Source organism: Triticum aestivum, chromosome 5A, assembly GCF_018294505.1.
Source record: "Triticum aestivum cultivar Chinese Spring chromosome 5A, IWGSC CS RefSeq v2.1, whole genome shotgun sequence".
Taxonomy (NCBI): Eukaryota; Viridiplantae; Streptophyta; class Magnoliopsida; order Poales; family Poaceae; genus Triticum; species Triticum aestivum.
Genome location: NC_057806.1, coordinates 71225890 through 71238439, shown reverse-complemented (window position 1 = coordinate 71238439; position 12550 = coordinate 71225890).

The window sequence follows — 12550 nt, the reverse complement described above, 5'->3', positions numbered from 1 at the left end:
TATAGTAGGTACTCCTGGATCTCCAAGTTTCTTTGGTATTCCACCCTTAAAAGTATAATTAGCAAGCATGGTGGAAATTTCAGCTTCTGGTATCTTTCTTTTATTTGTAACAATATCTTTCATGTACTTAGCATAAGGATTCATTTTGAGCATAGCAGTCAATCGCATACGCAAAAAGATAGGTCTAATCATTTCGGCAAAGCGCTCAAAATCCTCATCATCCGTTTTCTTGGATGGTTTGGGAGGAAAAGGCATGGGTTTCTGAACCCAAAGTTCTCTTTCTTTACCATGTTTCCTAGCAACAAAGTCTTTCTTATCATAATGTTGATTCTTTGATTGTGGGTTATCAAGATCAACAACATGTTCAATTTCTACATCATTATCATTACTAGGTTGAGCATCATTATGAACATCATCATTAACATTTTCATTAGGTTCATGTTCATTGCCAGATTGTGTTTCAGCATAAGACATAGATATACCATTTGGATTATCAGGTGGTTCAGCAACAGGTTCACTAGAAGTTTGCACAGTTCAATCATTTTTCTTTTTCTTCTTTTTAGAAGAACTAGGTGCATCAATTTTATTTCTTTGAGAATCTTGCTCAATTCTCTTAGGGGGCCCTTCAGGATACAAAGGTTCCTGAGTCATTCGACCAGTTCTAGTAGCCACTTTAACAACATAATTATTTTTCTTACTATTCATCTCATTGAGCAATTCCTTTTGAGCTTTAAGTACTTGTTCTACTTGAGTGGTAACCATAGAAGCATGTTTGCTAACAAGTTTAAGTTCACCTCTAATATTAGCCATATAATCACCCAAGTATTTAATCATATCAGCATCTTGTTTTAATTGTCTACCAAAATAAGCATTGAAGTCTTCTTGCTTAAACATAAAATTATCAAACTCATCCAAGCATTGACTAGCAATTTTAGTAGGAGGGATTTCAGCTTTATCATATCTATAGAGAGAATTTACCTTTACTACCTGTGTCGGGTTATCGGGGTCTGGAGGTTCTTCAATAGGCGGTAAATTAAGACCATGTATTTCTTCAATAGGAGGTAAATTCTTAACATATTCAGCTTTAATACCTTTTTCTTTCATAGATTTCTTTGCCTCTTGCATATCTTCAGGACTGAGAAATAGAACACCTCTCTTCTTCGGAGTTGGTTTAGGAATAGGATCATTAATTGGAGTAGGAGCTGGCTTGGGAGGTTGCTTAGGAGGTGCCCAATTATTTTCATTTGTCAACACATTATTCAATAAGATTTCAGCTTCATCCAGTGTTCTTTCCCTGAAAATAGAACCAGCACAACTATCCAGGTAATCTCTGGAAGCATCGGTTAGTCCATTGTAAAAAATATCAAGCATTTCATTTTTCTTAAGAGGATGGTTAGGCAAAGCATTAAGTAACTTGAGAAGCCTCCCACAAGCTTGTGGGAGACTCTCTTCATTAATTTGCACAAATTTGTATATTTCCTTTGAAGTAGCTTGTTTCTTATGAGCAGGGAAATATTTAGCAGAGAAGTAGTAAATCATATCCTGGGGACTACGCACACAACCAGGATCAAGAGAATTAAACCATATCTTAGCATCATCCTTTAATGAGAATGGAAATATTTTAAGGATATAAAAGTAGCGAGATCTCTCATCATTAGTGAACAGGGTGGCTATATCATTTAATTTAGTAAGATGTGCCACAACAGTTTCAGATTCATAGCCATGAAAAGGATCAGATTCAACCAAAGTAATTATATCAGGATCAACAGAGAATTCATAATCCTTATCAGTAACACAGATAGGTGAAGTAGCAAAAGCAGGGTCAGGTCTCATCCTAGCATTTAGAGATTGCTTATTCCATTTAGCTAATAACCTTTTGAGTTCATATCTATCTTTGCAAGCTAAAATAGCTAAAGAAGCTTCTTGATCAAATAAATAACCCTCAGGAATAACAAGTGATTCTTCATCATCACTTTCATCATCATAATCAGATTCAATATTTTCAATCTCTCTAGCCCTAGCAAGTCGTTCCTCGAGAAAATCACCAAGTGGCATAGTAGTATCAAGCATAGAAGTAGTTTCATCATAAGTATCATGTATAGCAGAAGTAGCATCATCAATAACATGCGACATATCAGAACGAATAGCAGAAGCAGGTTTAGGTGTCGCAAGCTTACTCATAACAGAAGGTGAATCAAGTGCAGAGCTAGATGGCAGTTCCTTACCTCCCCTCGTAGTTGAGGGATAAATTGTTGTCTTAGCGTCTTTCAAATTCTTCATAGTGTCCAGCAGATATAAATCCCAAGTGACTCAAAGAATAGAGCTATGCTCCCCGGCAACGGCGCCAGAAATTAGTCTTGATAACCCACAAGTATAGGGGATCGCAACAGCTTTCGAGGGTAGAGTATTCAACCCAAATTTATTGATTCGACGCAAGGGGAGCCAAAGAATATTCTCAAGTATTAGCACCTGAGTTGTCAATTCAACACACCTGGAAACTTAGTATCTGCAGCAAAGTGTTTAGTAGCAAAGTAATATGATAGTGATGGTAACGTAACAAAAGAGTAACGAAAGCAAAGTAATGTTTTTTGTATTTTGTAGTGATTGTAACAACAGCAACGGGAAAGTAAATAAGCGTAAACCAGTATATGGAAAGCTCGTAGGCATCGGATCAATGATGGATAATTATGCCGGATGCGGTTCATCATGTAACAGTCATAACATAGGGTGACACAGAACTAGCTCCAATTCGTCAATGTAATGTAGGCATGTATTCCGAATATAGTCATACGTGCTTATGGAAAAGAACTTGCATGACATCTTTTGTCCTACCCTCTCGTGGCAGCGGGGTCCTAATGGAAACTAAGGGATATTAAGGCCTCCTTTTAATAGAGAACCCGAACAAAGCATTAGCACATAGTGAATACATGAACTCCTCAAACTACGGTCATCACCGGTAAGTATCCCGATTATTGTCACTTCGGGGTTAACGGATCATAACACATAATAGGTGACTATAGACTTGCAAGATAGGATCAAGAACTCTCATATATTGATGAAAACATAATAGGTTCAGATCTGAAATCATGGCACTTCGGGCCCTAGTGACAAGCATTAAGCATAGCAAAGTCATAGCAACATCAATCTCAGAACATAGTGGATACTAGGGATCAAACCCTAACAAAACTAACTCGATTACATGATAAATCTCATCCAACCCATCACCGTCCAGCAAGCCTACGATGGAATTACTCACGCACGGCGGTGAGCATCATGAAATTGGTGATGGAGGATGGTTGATGATGATGACGGTGAGGAATCCCCCTCTCCGGAGCCCCGAACGGACTCCAGATCAGCCCTCCCGAGAGGTTTTAGGGCTTAGAGGCGGCTCCGTATCGTAAAACGCGATGAAATCTTATCTCCTATTTTTTTCTCCCCGAAAGCAGTTATATAGAGTTGGAGTTGGAGTCGGGAGGTCTCCAGGGGCCCACGAGGTAGGGGCGCGCCCTAGGGGGGGCACCCCCACCCTCGTGGCAAGGGTGTGGGCCCCTGGTCTTCATCTTTGGCGAGGATTTTTTATTATTTACTGTAAGATATTCCGTGGAGTTTCAGGTCATTCCGAGAACTTTTGTTTTCTGCACATAAAACAACATCATGGCAATTCTGCTGAAAACAGCATCAGTCCGGGTTAGTTCCATTCAAATCACACAAGTTAGAGTCCAAAACAAGGGCAAAAGTATTTGGAAATGTAGATACGACGGAGACGTATCATTGCTTGAGAGAGACCATCTTCATCCTACGCCTCCTACAGATTGATAAACCTTAGGTCATCCACTTGAGGGAAATTTGCTACTGTCCTACAAACCTCTTCACTTGGAGGCCCAACAACGTCTACAAGAAGAAGGTTGTGTAGTAGACATCAAGCTATTTTCTGGCGCCGTTTCCATGGAGGTTAGCGCTTGAAGGTATATCTTTAGATCTTGCAATCGAATCTTTTTGTTTCTTGTTTTAGCACTAGTTTAGTTCATAAAAGAAAACTATGAAAATGGAATTGAGTTTACCTCATACGCTTCATCTTTTTAATGTCTTTCGTGAGTATGATGGAAAGGAAAATTGTGCTCAAGTGCTAGAAGAAGAAATCTATAAAATGTTTGGCACTAAATCTTTGAATGATGAGCATGAATGCAATGTTGTTAGTACAAATTCTTTGAATATCCATGATACTAATGATGATTGCACTAGTGATGATGTGTCCTATAATCATGTCAATTTTTGTGGAGTGCATTGGGTTTGTACGAACACACCAAATAGGGAAGATAGATATTGCAAGAGGCATAAGCATTTAGAAACTAAATGGTTGCAAGAAAGGCTAGATGATTGTGCAGAAAATTTATATTTTGTTAGCCGTACTTGGGAACTTTGCAGTGAGCATGATCATTTCAATACCTAATGCTAATTGTTTCATGATCGTATCGTGTCCAAAAATTGTGATGACTTGATTTCCCTTGCACATCATAATGAACTTAGTTTGCTCTTGGGTTATGAAGAAATGAAACGTATAACTAAGGATATTCCAAAATTTGCTCTGGATAGAGTTCTTCATTTTGATCTAGAGGAAATTTATATGTATTGTGCGGTGAATTGTATTGAAAATCCTTATATTGCCAACTACATAAAGAAAAGAAAACAAATAGAAGATGAAGAGAATACTAATGAAAGGGAAGAGACTTCCCAATATCCTCCTATTATTTTTTATGATGAATCAGGTAATGAGGAGGAGCTCCATAAAGAGGATTGAACCCACACATGATGTGGTAAAGAAGAAGAAGAAAAGAAAAACGAAGAGAGGTAAAAAGGTACCCCTCACAAATAATGGTACTCCCATTAATATTGTGCCTCATGAAAATATAATTGTGGAAGATAATGATACATCTTAAGATCTTGAAAATCTTTTTGGCACTTGCTTGGAAGAATATGATAATTGCTATACTATTGGTGCTATCCATACTATTAATGATGAGAGTGATTATGCTTATGATATGAAATGGCCCAAGCTTGGGGATGCTATGTTTGATGAAGATGATGTTTTTGATAATATATTTGCTGCAATTAATGTTTGTCCCAAACTTGGGGAAGCTACGATTAATTAAGATGATATTTTTAGTCTCCCAAGTTTTGATATGCAACTTTATAATGATGATAGCATGCCTCCTACTTATGATGATTATTGTGATGATACTTATGCTATAAAAAGTAGTGATTATACTTATAAAACTTGTCATGATTATGAGTACCCTTTTTCTGAACATTACTCTTTTAATGTGAAAACAATTTATAGTATTCAAGTCTCTTATGATACTCCCACTATCCCGAATGAGAAGAATTTTGCTTATGTGGAGAGTAATAAAATGTCTACGCTTGTAGATCATGAAAAGAATGCTTTAGGTCCTGGTTATATTGTTGAATTCATTCATGATGCTACTGAAAATTATTATGAGGGAGGAATATATGCTTGTAGGAATTGTAATAATATCAGGTTTCCTCTCTATGTGCTTAAAATTTTAAAGTTATGTTTGTTTTGCCTTCCTATGGTAGTTGATTATTGTTCCCATAAGTTGTTTTCTCACAAAATACCTATGCATAGGAAGTGGGTTAGACTTAAATGTGTTAGTCATATTCTTCATGATGCTCTCTTTATGTTTCAATTCTTACCCTTTATGTGAGCATCATTGAAATCATCATGCCTAGCTAGGGGCGTTAAACGATAGCGCTTGCTGGGAGGCAACCCAATTTTATTTTTGTTCCTTGCTGTTTGTTCCTTTTTAGTAATAAATAATTCATATAGCCTCTGTTTATATGTGGTTTTATACTTTTAATTAGTGTTCGTGCCAAGTAGAACCTTTGGGAAGACTTGGGGAAAGTCTTGTTGATCATGCTGTAAAAAACAGAAACTTTAGCGCTCACGAGAATTGCTGCCATTTTTATTTGGAGAGTGCTATTTAGTTAATTTTTTTATTGCAGATGATTAATATATAAATTCCTCGGGTCCAGCAATTTATTTGAGAATTTTATGAGTTCCAGAAGTATACGTTTGATCCAGATTACTACAGACTGTTCTGTTTTTGATAGATTCTGTTTTTCATGTGTTGTTTACTTATTTTGATGAATCTATGGCTAGTAAAAGAGTTTATAAACCATAGAGAAGTTGGAATACAGTAGGTTTAACACCAATATAAATAAAGAATGAGTTCATTACAGTAGCTTGAAGTGGTGATTTATTTTCTTATACTAACGGAGCTTATGAGTTTTCTGTTAAGTTTTGTGTTGTGAAGTTTTCAAGTTTTGGGTAAGGATTCGATGGACTATGGAATAAGGATTGGCAAGAGCCTAAGCTTGGGGATTACCAAGGCACCCCAAGGTAATATTCAAGGACAACCAAAAGCCTAAGCTTGGGGATGCCCCGGAAGGCATCCCCACTTTCGGCTTCATTCATCGGTAACTTTACTTGGAGCTATATTTTTATTCACCACATGATATGTGTTTTGCTTGGAGCGTATTTTTATTTTATTTAGTTTTACTTGCTGTTTGAATAAAATACCAAGATCGGAAATTATTAAATATTAGAGAGTCTTCACGTAGTTGCATAATTATTCTACTACTCATTGATCTTCACTTATATCTTTCGGAGTAGTTTGTCATTTGATCTAAGTGCTTCACTTATATCTTTCGGAGTAGTTTGTTGTTTGCTCTAGTACCTCACTTATATCGTTTAGAGCATGGTGGAAAGAAATAGATGAACTCTCATGCTTCACTTATATTATTTTGAGAGTCTTAATAGCATGGTAATTTGCTTAAAATCCTAATATGCTAGGTATTCAAGATTAGTAGAATCTTCTTATGAGTGTTTTGAATACTAAGAGAAGTTTGATACTTGATGATTGTTTTGAGATATGAGGATGGTAATATTAGAGTCATGCTAGTTGAGTAGTTGTGAATTTGATAAATACTTGTGTTGAAGTTTGTGATTCCCGTAGCATGCACGTATGGTGAACCGTTATGTGATGAAGTCGAAGCATGATTTATTTATTGACTGTCTTCCTTATGAGTGGCGGTCGGGGACGAGCGATGGTCTTTTCTTACCAATCTATCCCCCTAGGAGCATGCGCGTAGTACTTTGTTTCGATAACTAATAGATTTTTGCAATAAGTATGTGAGTTCTTTATAACTAATGTTGAGTCCATGGATTATACGCACTCTCACCCTTCCACCCTTGCTAGCCTCTCTAGTACCACGCAACTTTCGCTGGTACCATAAACCCACCATCTACCTTCCTCAAAACAGCCACCATACCTACCTATTATGGCATTTCCATAGCCATTCCGAGATATATTGCCATGCAACTTTTCCATTGTTCCGTTATTATGACACACTCCATCATTGTCATATTGCTTTGCATGATCATGTAGTTGACATCGTATTTGTGGCAAAGCCACCGTTCATAATTCTTTCATACATGTCACTCATGCATCATTGCACATACCGGTACACTGCCGGAGGCATTCACATAGAGTCATATCTTGTTCTAAGTATCAAGTTGTAATTCTTGAGTTGTAAGTAAATAAAAGTGTGATGATCATCATTATTAGAGCATTGTCCCCGTGAGGAAAGGATGATGGAGACTATGATTCCCCCACAAGTGGGGATGAGACTCTGGACTAAATAAAGAAAAAGAGGCCAAAGAAGCCCAAATAAAAAAAGAAGAGAAAAGAGGCCATAAAAAAGAGAAGGCCCAAAAAAAATGAGAGAAAAAGAGAGAAGGGGCAATGCTACTATCCTTTTACCACACTTGTGCTTCAAAGTAGCACCGTGATCTTCATGATAGAGAGTCTCTTGCTTTGTCACTTTCATATACTAGTGGGAATCTTTAATTATAGAACTTGGCTTGTATATTCCAATGATGGGCTTCCTCAAAGTGCCCTAGGTCTTCATGAGCAAGCAAGTTGGATGCACACCCACTTAGTTTCCTTTTTGAGCTTTCATATACTTATAGCTCTAGTGCATCCGTTGCATGGCAATCCCTACTCACTCACATTGATATCTATTGATGGGCATCTCCATAGCCCGTTGATACGCCTAGTTGATGTGAGACTATCTTCTTCCTTTTTGTCTTCTCCACAACCACCATTCTATTCCACCTATAGTGTTATGTCCATGGCTCATGCTCATGTATTGTGTGAAGATTGAAAAAGTTTGAGAACATCAAAAGTATGAAACAATTGCTTGGCTTGTCATCGGGGTTGTGCATGATTTAAATATTTTTTGTGGTGAAGATGGAGCATAGCCAGACTATATGATTTTGTAAGGATAACTTTCTTTGGCCATGTTATTTTGAGAAGACATAATTGCTTAGTTAGTATGCTTGAAGTATTATTATTTTTATGTCAATATGAACTTTTGTATTGAATCTTATGGATCTGAATATTCATACCACAATTAAGAAGAATTACATTGAAATTATGACAAGTAGCACTCTGCATCAAAAATTCTGTTTTTATCATTTACCTACTCGAGGATGAGCGGGAATTAAGCTTGGGGATGCTTGATACGTCTCCAACGTATCTATAATTTTTGATTGCTCCATGCTATATTATCTACTATTTTGGATGTTTATGGGCTTTATTATACACTTTTATATCATTTTTGGGACTAACCTATTAACCCAGAGCCCAGTGTCAGTTTCTATTTTTACCTTGTTTTAGGGTTTCAAAGAAACGGAAAACCAAGCGAAGTCCAATTGACCTGAAACTTCACGAAACCCATTTTTCGAAGGAAAGAAGCCCAGAAAACTTGAAGTGCACGTAAGGGAAGCTTCGAGGAGGCCACGAGGTAGGGAGGGCGCGCCCACCCCCCTGGGCACGCCCTCCACCCTTGTGGGCCCCTCATGGCCCCCTTACATACTTCTTCCGCCTATATATCTCCATATACCCTAAAAACATCTGGGAGCACAATAGATCGGGAGTTCCGCCGCCAGAAGCCTCCGTAGCCACCGAAAGCCAATCTAGACCCGTTCCGGCACCCTGCCGGAGGGGGCAATCCCTCTCCGGTGGCCATCTTCATCATCCCGGTGCTCTCCATGACGAGGAGGGAGTAGTTCTCCCTCGGGGCTGAGGGTATGTACCAGTAGCTATGTGTTTGATCTCTCTCTCTCTCTCGTGTTCTTGATTTGGCACGATCTTGATGTATCGCGAGCTTTGCTATTATAGTTGGATCTTATGTTTCTCCTCCCCCTCTTCTCTCTTGTAATGAATTGAGTTTCCCCTTTGGAGTTATCCATCGGATTGAGTCTTTAAAGATTTGAGAACACTTGATGTATGTCTTGTCGTGCGTATCTGTGGTGACAATGGGATACCACGTGATTCACTTGATGTATGTTTTGGTGATCAACTTGCGGGTTCCGCCCATGAACCTATGCATAGGGGTTGGCACACGTTTTCGTCGTGATTCTCGGGTAGGAACTTTGGGGCACTCTTTGAGGTTCTATGTGTTGGTAGAATAGATGAATCTGAGATTGTGTGATGCATATCGTATAATCATACCCATGGATACTTGAGGTGACATTGGAGTATCTAGGTGACATTAGGGTTTTGGTTGATTTGTGTCTTAAGGTGTTATTCTAGTACGAACTCTAGGGTTGTTTGTGACACTTATAGGAATAGACCAACGGATTGATTGGAAAGAATAACTTTGAGGTGGTTTCGTACCCTACCATAATCTCTTCGTTCGTTCTCCGCTATTAGTGACTTTGGAGTGACTCTTTGTTGCATGTTGAGGGATGGTTATGTGATCCAATTATATTATCATTGTTGAGGGAACTTACACTAGTGAAAGTATGAACCCTAGGCCTTATTTCCATGCATTGCAATACCGTTTACGCTCACTTTTATCATTAGTTACCTTGCTGTTTTTATAATTTCAGATTACAAATACCTTTATCTACTATCCATATAACACTTGTATCACCATCTCTTCGCCGAACTAGTGCACCTATACAATTTACCATTGTATTGGGTGTGTTGGGGACACAAGAGACTCTTTGTTAGTTGGTTGCAGGGTTGCTTGAGAGAGACCATCTTGATCCTACGCCTCCTATGGATTGATAAACCTTAGGTCATCCATTTGAGGGAAATTTGCTACTGTCCAACAAACCTCTGCACTTGGAGGCCCAACAATATCTACAAGAAGAAGGTTGTGTAGTAGACATCAGATGACTCAAGGTAATTTCAGTTTCATCAACCTTAAGAGACGGAGATCCTAATAAATTTCCAATAGAACTAAAATCATCTAAGGTATGACTACCCGTAAAATTCCCTCCAATGTTATTATCTAGAAAAAATCTATATCAAGTAGTAACGCCAATATAAAAATTGCTAAGAAAAATTGTGGTACATTGTTTTTGAGTAGACATGTTTTGAGCATCATAAATCCTATACCAGACATCTTTCAAACTCTCTCCACTCCTCTGTTTATAATTAAGCACTCCTAGCTCAGGCGGAAACAACAAGTGAGGCACTAGACATGATAGCAACAGAAAACATAGCAACAAAAGGTTTTTTCTTGGTATTTCAAAAAAATTGGTAAGCAAAGATGAAAGCAAAGTAAGAAGCAAAATTAACTAGGCAAGAAATAGAAAAGGTAAATAAGGAGTTTGTGCAAAGGCACTTAATTTGGTAGAAGAAGATTTCCCCGACAACGGCGCTAGAAATTCTTTTGTTAACCCTTGAAGGAGTTGTAGGGATTCCCCCAAAGAGGAAGGGTGAAATAGAACAGTAGCAAAGTATTTCCCTTCATTTGAGAACCAATGTTATCAATCCAGTAGGAAACTTCCAAACTAACAAGGTAAACAACAGCTACACACAAACAAGATACAAACTTGCACCCAACATGGCACAAGGGTTGTCAAGCCCCTTGTCTTGTTAGTTACAAAATTAAAAAGAAAACAATAGAGATAGATAGTAGCAAGGTAGTACATCAAATAAGAAGAGCAAATTTGTAGAAGAATTGTGTAATGGAGAATAGACCCGGGGGTCATAGGTTCACTAGGGGCATCTCTCTCGAAAACAACAAGTAGCATGGTAAACAACTTACAGTTACGCAATTAACCAAATTGAAATATTTATAAGTATGATCATTCATGGCATAATCCCATATAGGCATTACATCCATGATAAGTAGACCGTTAATGCAATTGCATCCGCTACTAATACCCCACTCCAAAACCACTATCTAAAAAGAGCAAATTCGTGAAAACACAACGGATTTTCATATAAACTGGATGAGATACATGCAAACACGCCGGATTTTCATTACATTTCAAACATTTAGAACAAAATAATAAACCCGGCCCTAAAACTATCCTACGGCGATGGCCAGTCGTCGTCCATTTCCTTTTTATTCAGCATCAGTGACCACCTCCTGCATCTGCCATCCTCATGAGCACCAACGGTAAGACCTATGAAGTGAAGGTGCATGCGGTCTCCGGCGAGGAAGAGTAGAACACAGGATATGGAAATGCCCACATGGTACAGAAGGCCCCGCTGCCTCCCATGCCCTAATCATCCTCGGAGGAGTCTACGACCTGTCCGTCACCGGTGGACGTGAGGTCCACAACGGAGATGGTGGCGCTGGCGCCGTCCAACCAGGCCGCCCGATAGTTCATCGGTGCCGCATAGGAGGCGTAGCTGGCATTGTTCTCATTTGTGATCTCCTGCAGCTGTGCCTCCGCAACGGCTACTTCCTGGCGAGCGGTGGCTTGAGAGCAGACGGGCTTGTAGATCGCACGCAGCTCCACGACAAAGTTGGAGTTTGCTGCGGCCATGGCCACCATGGCCTCCTCATTCGCACACTCATCGTTGATCTGGCCCTATGCTATCCGGTGCTGCTCTAGGATGAACATGTTGTGATGTTGTTCCTCTTGTGCCTGCTAGAATGCCGACATAGGCGCCAGCATATGCTGTTCCACCATGGCGGCATTGTAGTGCACTTGCGCCTGCTCCATGGTGAAGCTGGCATGCACAGGAGCAGGCTCCGGTGTGGTGTCGTCGGAGCCCATCTCCATTGTGGGGTCGTCAGAGACATCAGGCAAGCTGGCCGGCATGCCCTGCTCGATCCGTATGGCACAACGGGATTGCTAGGCAGCTGCAAGGGCGGCCACCTCGTGCTTCATCTCCAGCGATAGACTATCCCATGGAGCGTTCCCGCTCGCGGTCATGCCAGATGTGGAGCACAGGAGGAGGATGTGGAGCGGATGTGTTGTGGTGTGGACATAGCCGGGTGTGGCAACCTTTAAATAGCGGATTCTGGTGAGGCCTAGCATCCGGGTGCATCAATTGGCGGCGCCGGAGTTGGTTCCTCAGCCAACAAGCCTGCTTAATGACGACATACGGAAGGACGGGGCATTGAACTAGCATGGTAGATATCTGGCTCGTCTCGTCTAGTAATACATCACCGGCATTGAATAGGCGCAAACACCAGGGATGCGGCGCAGGCGGCG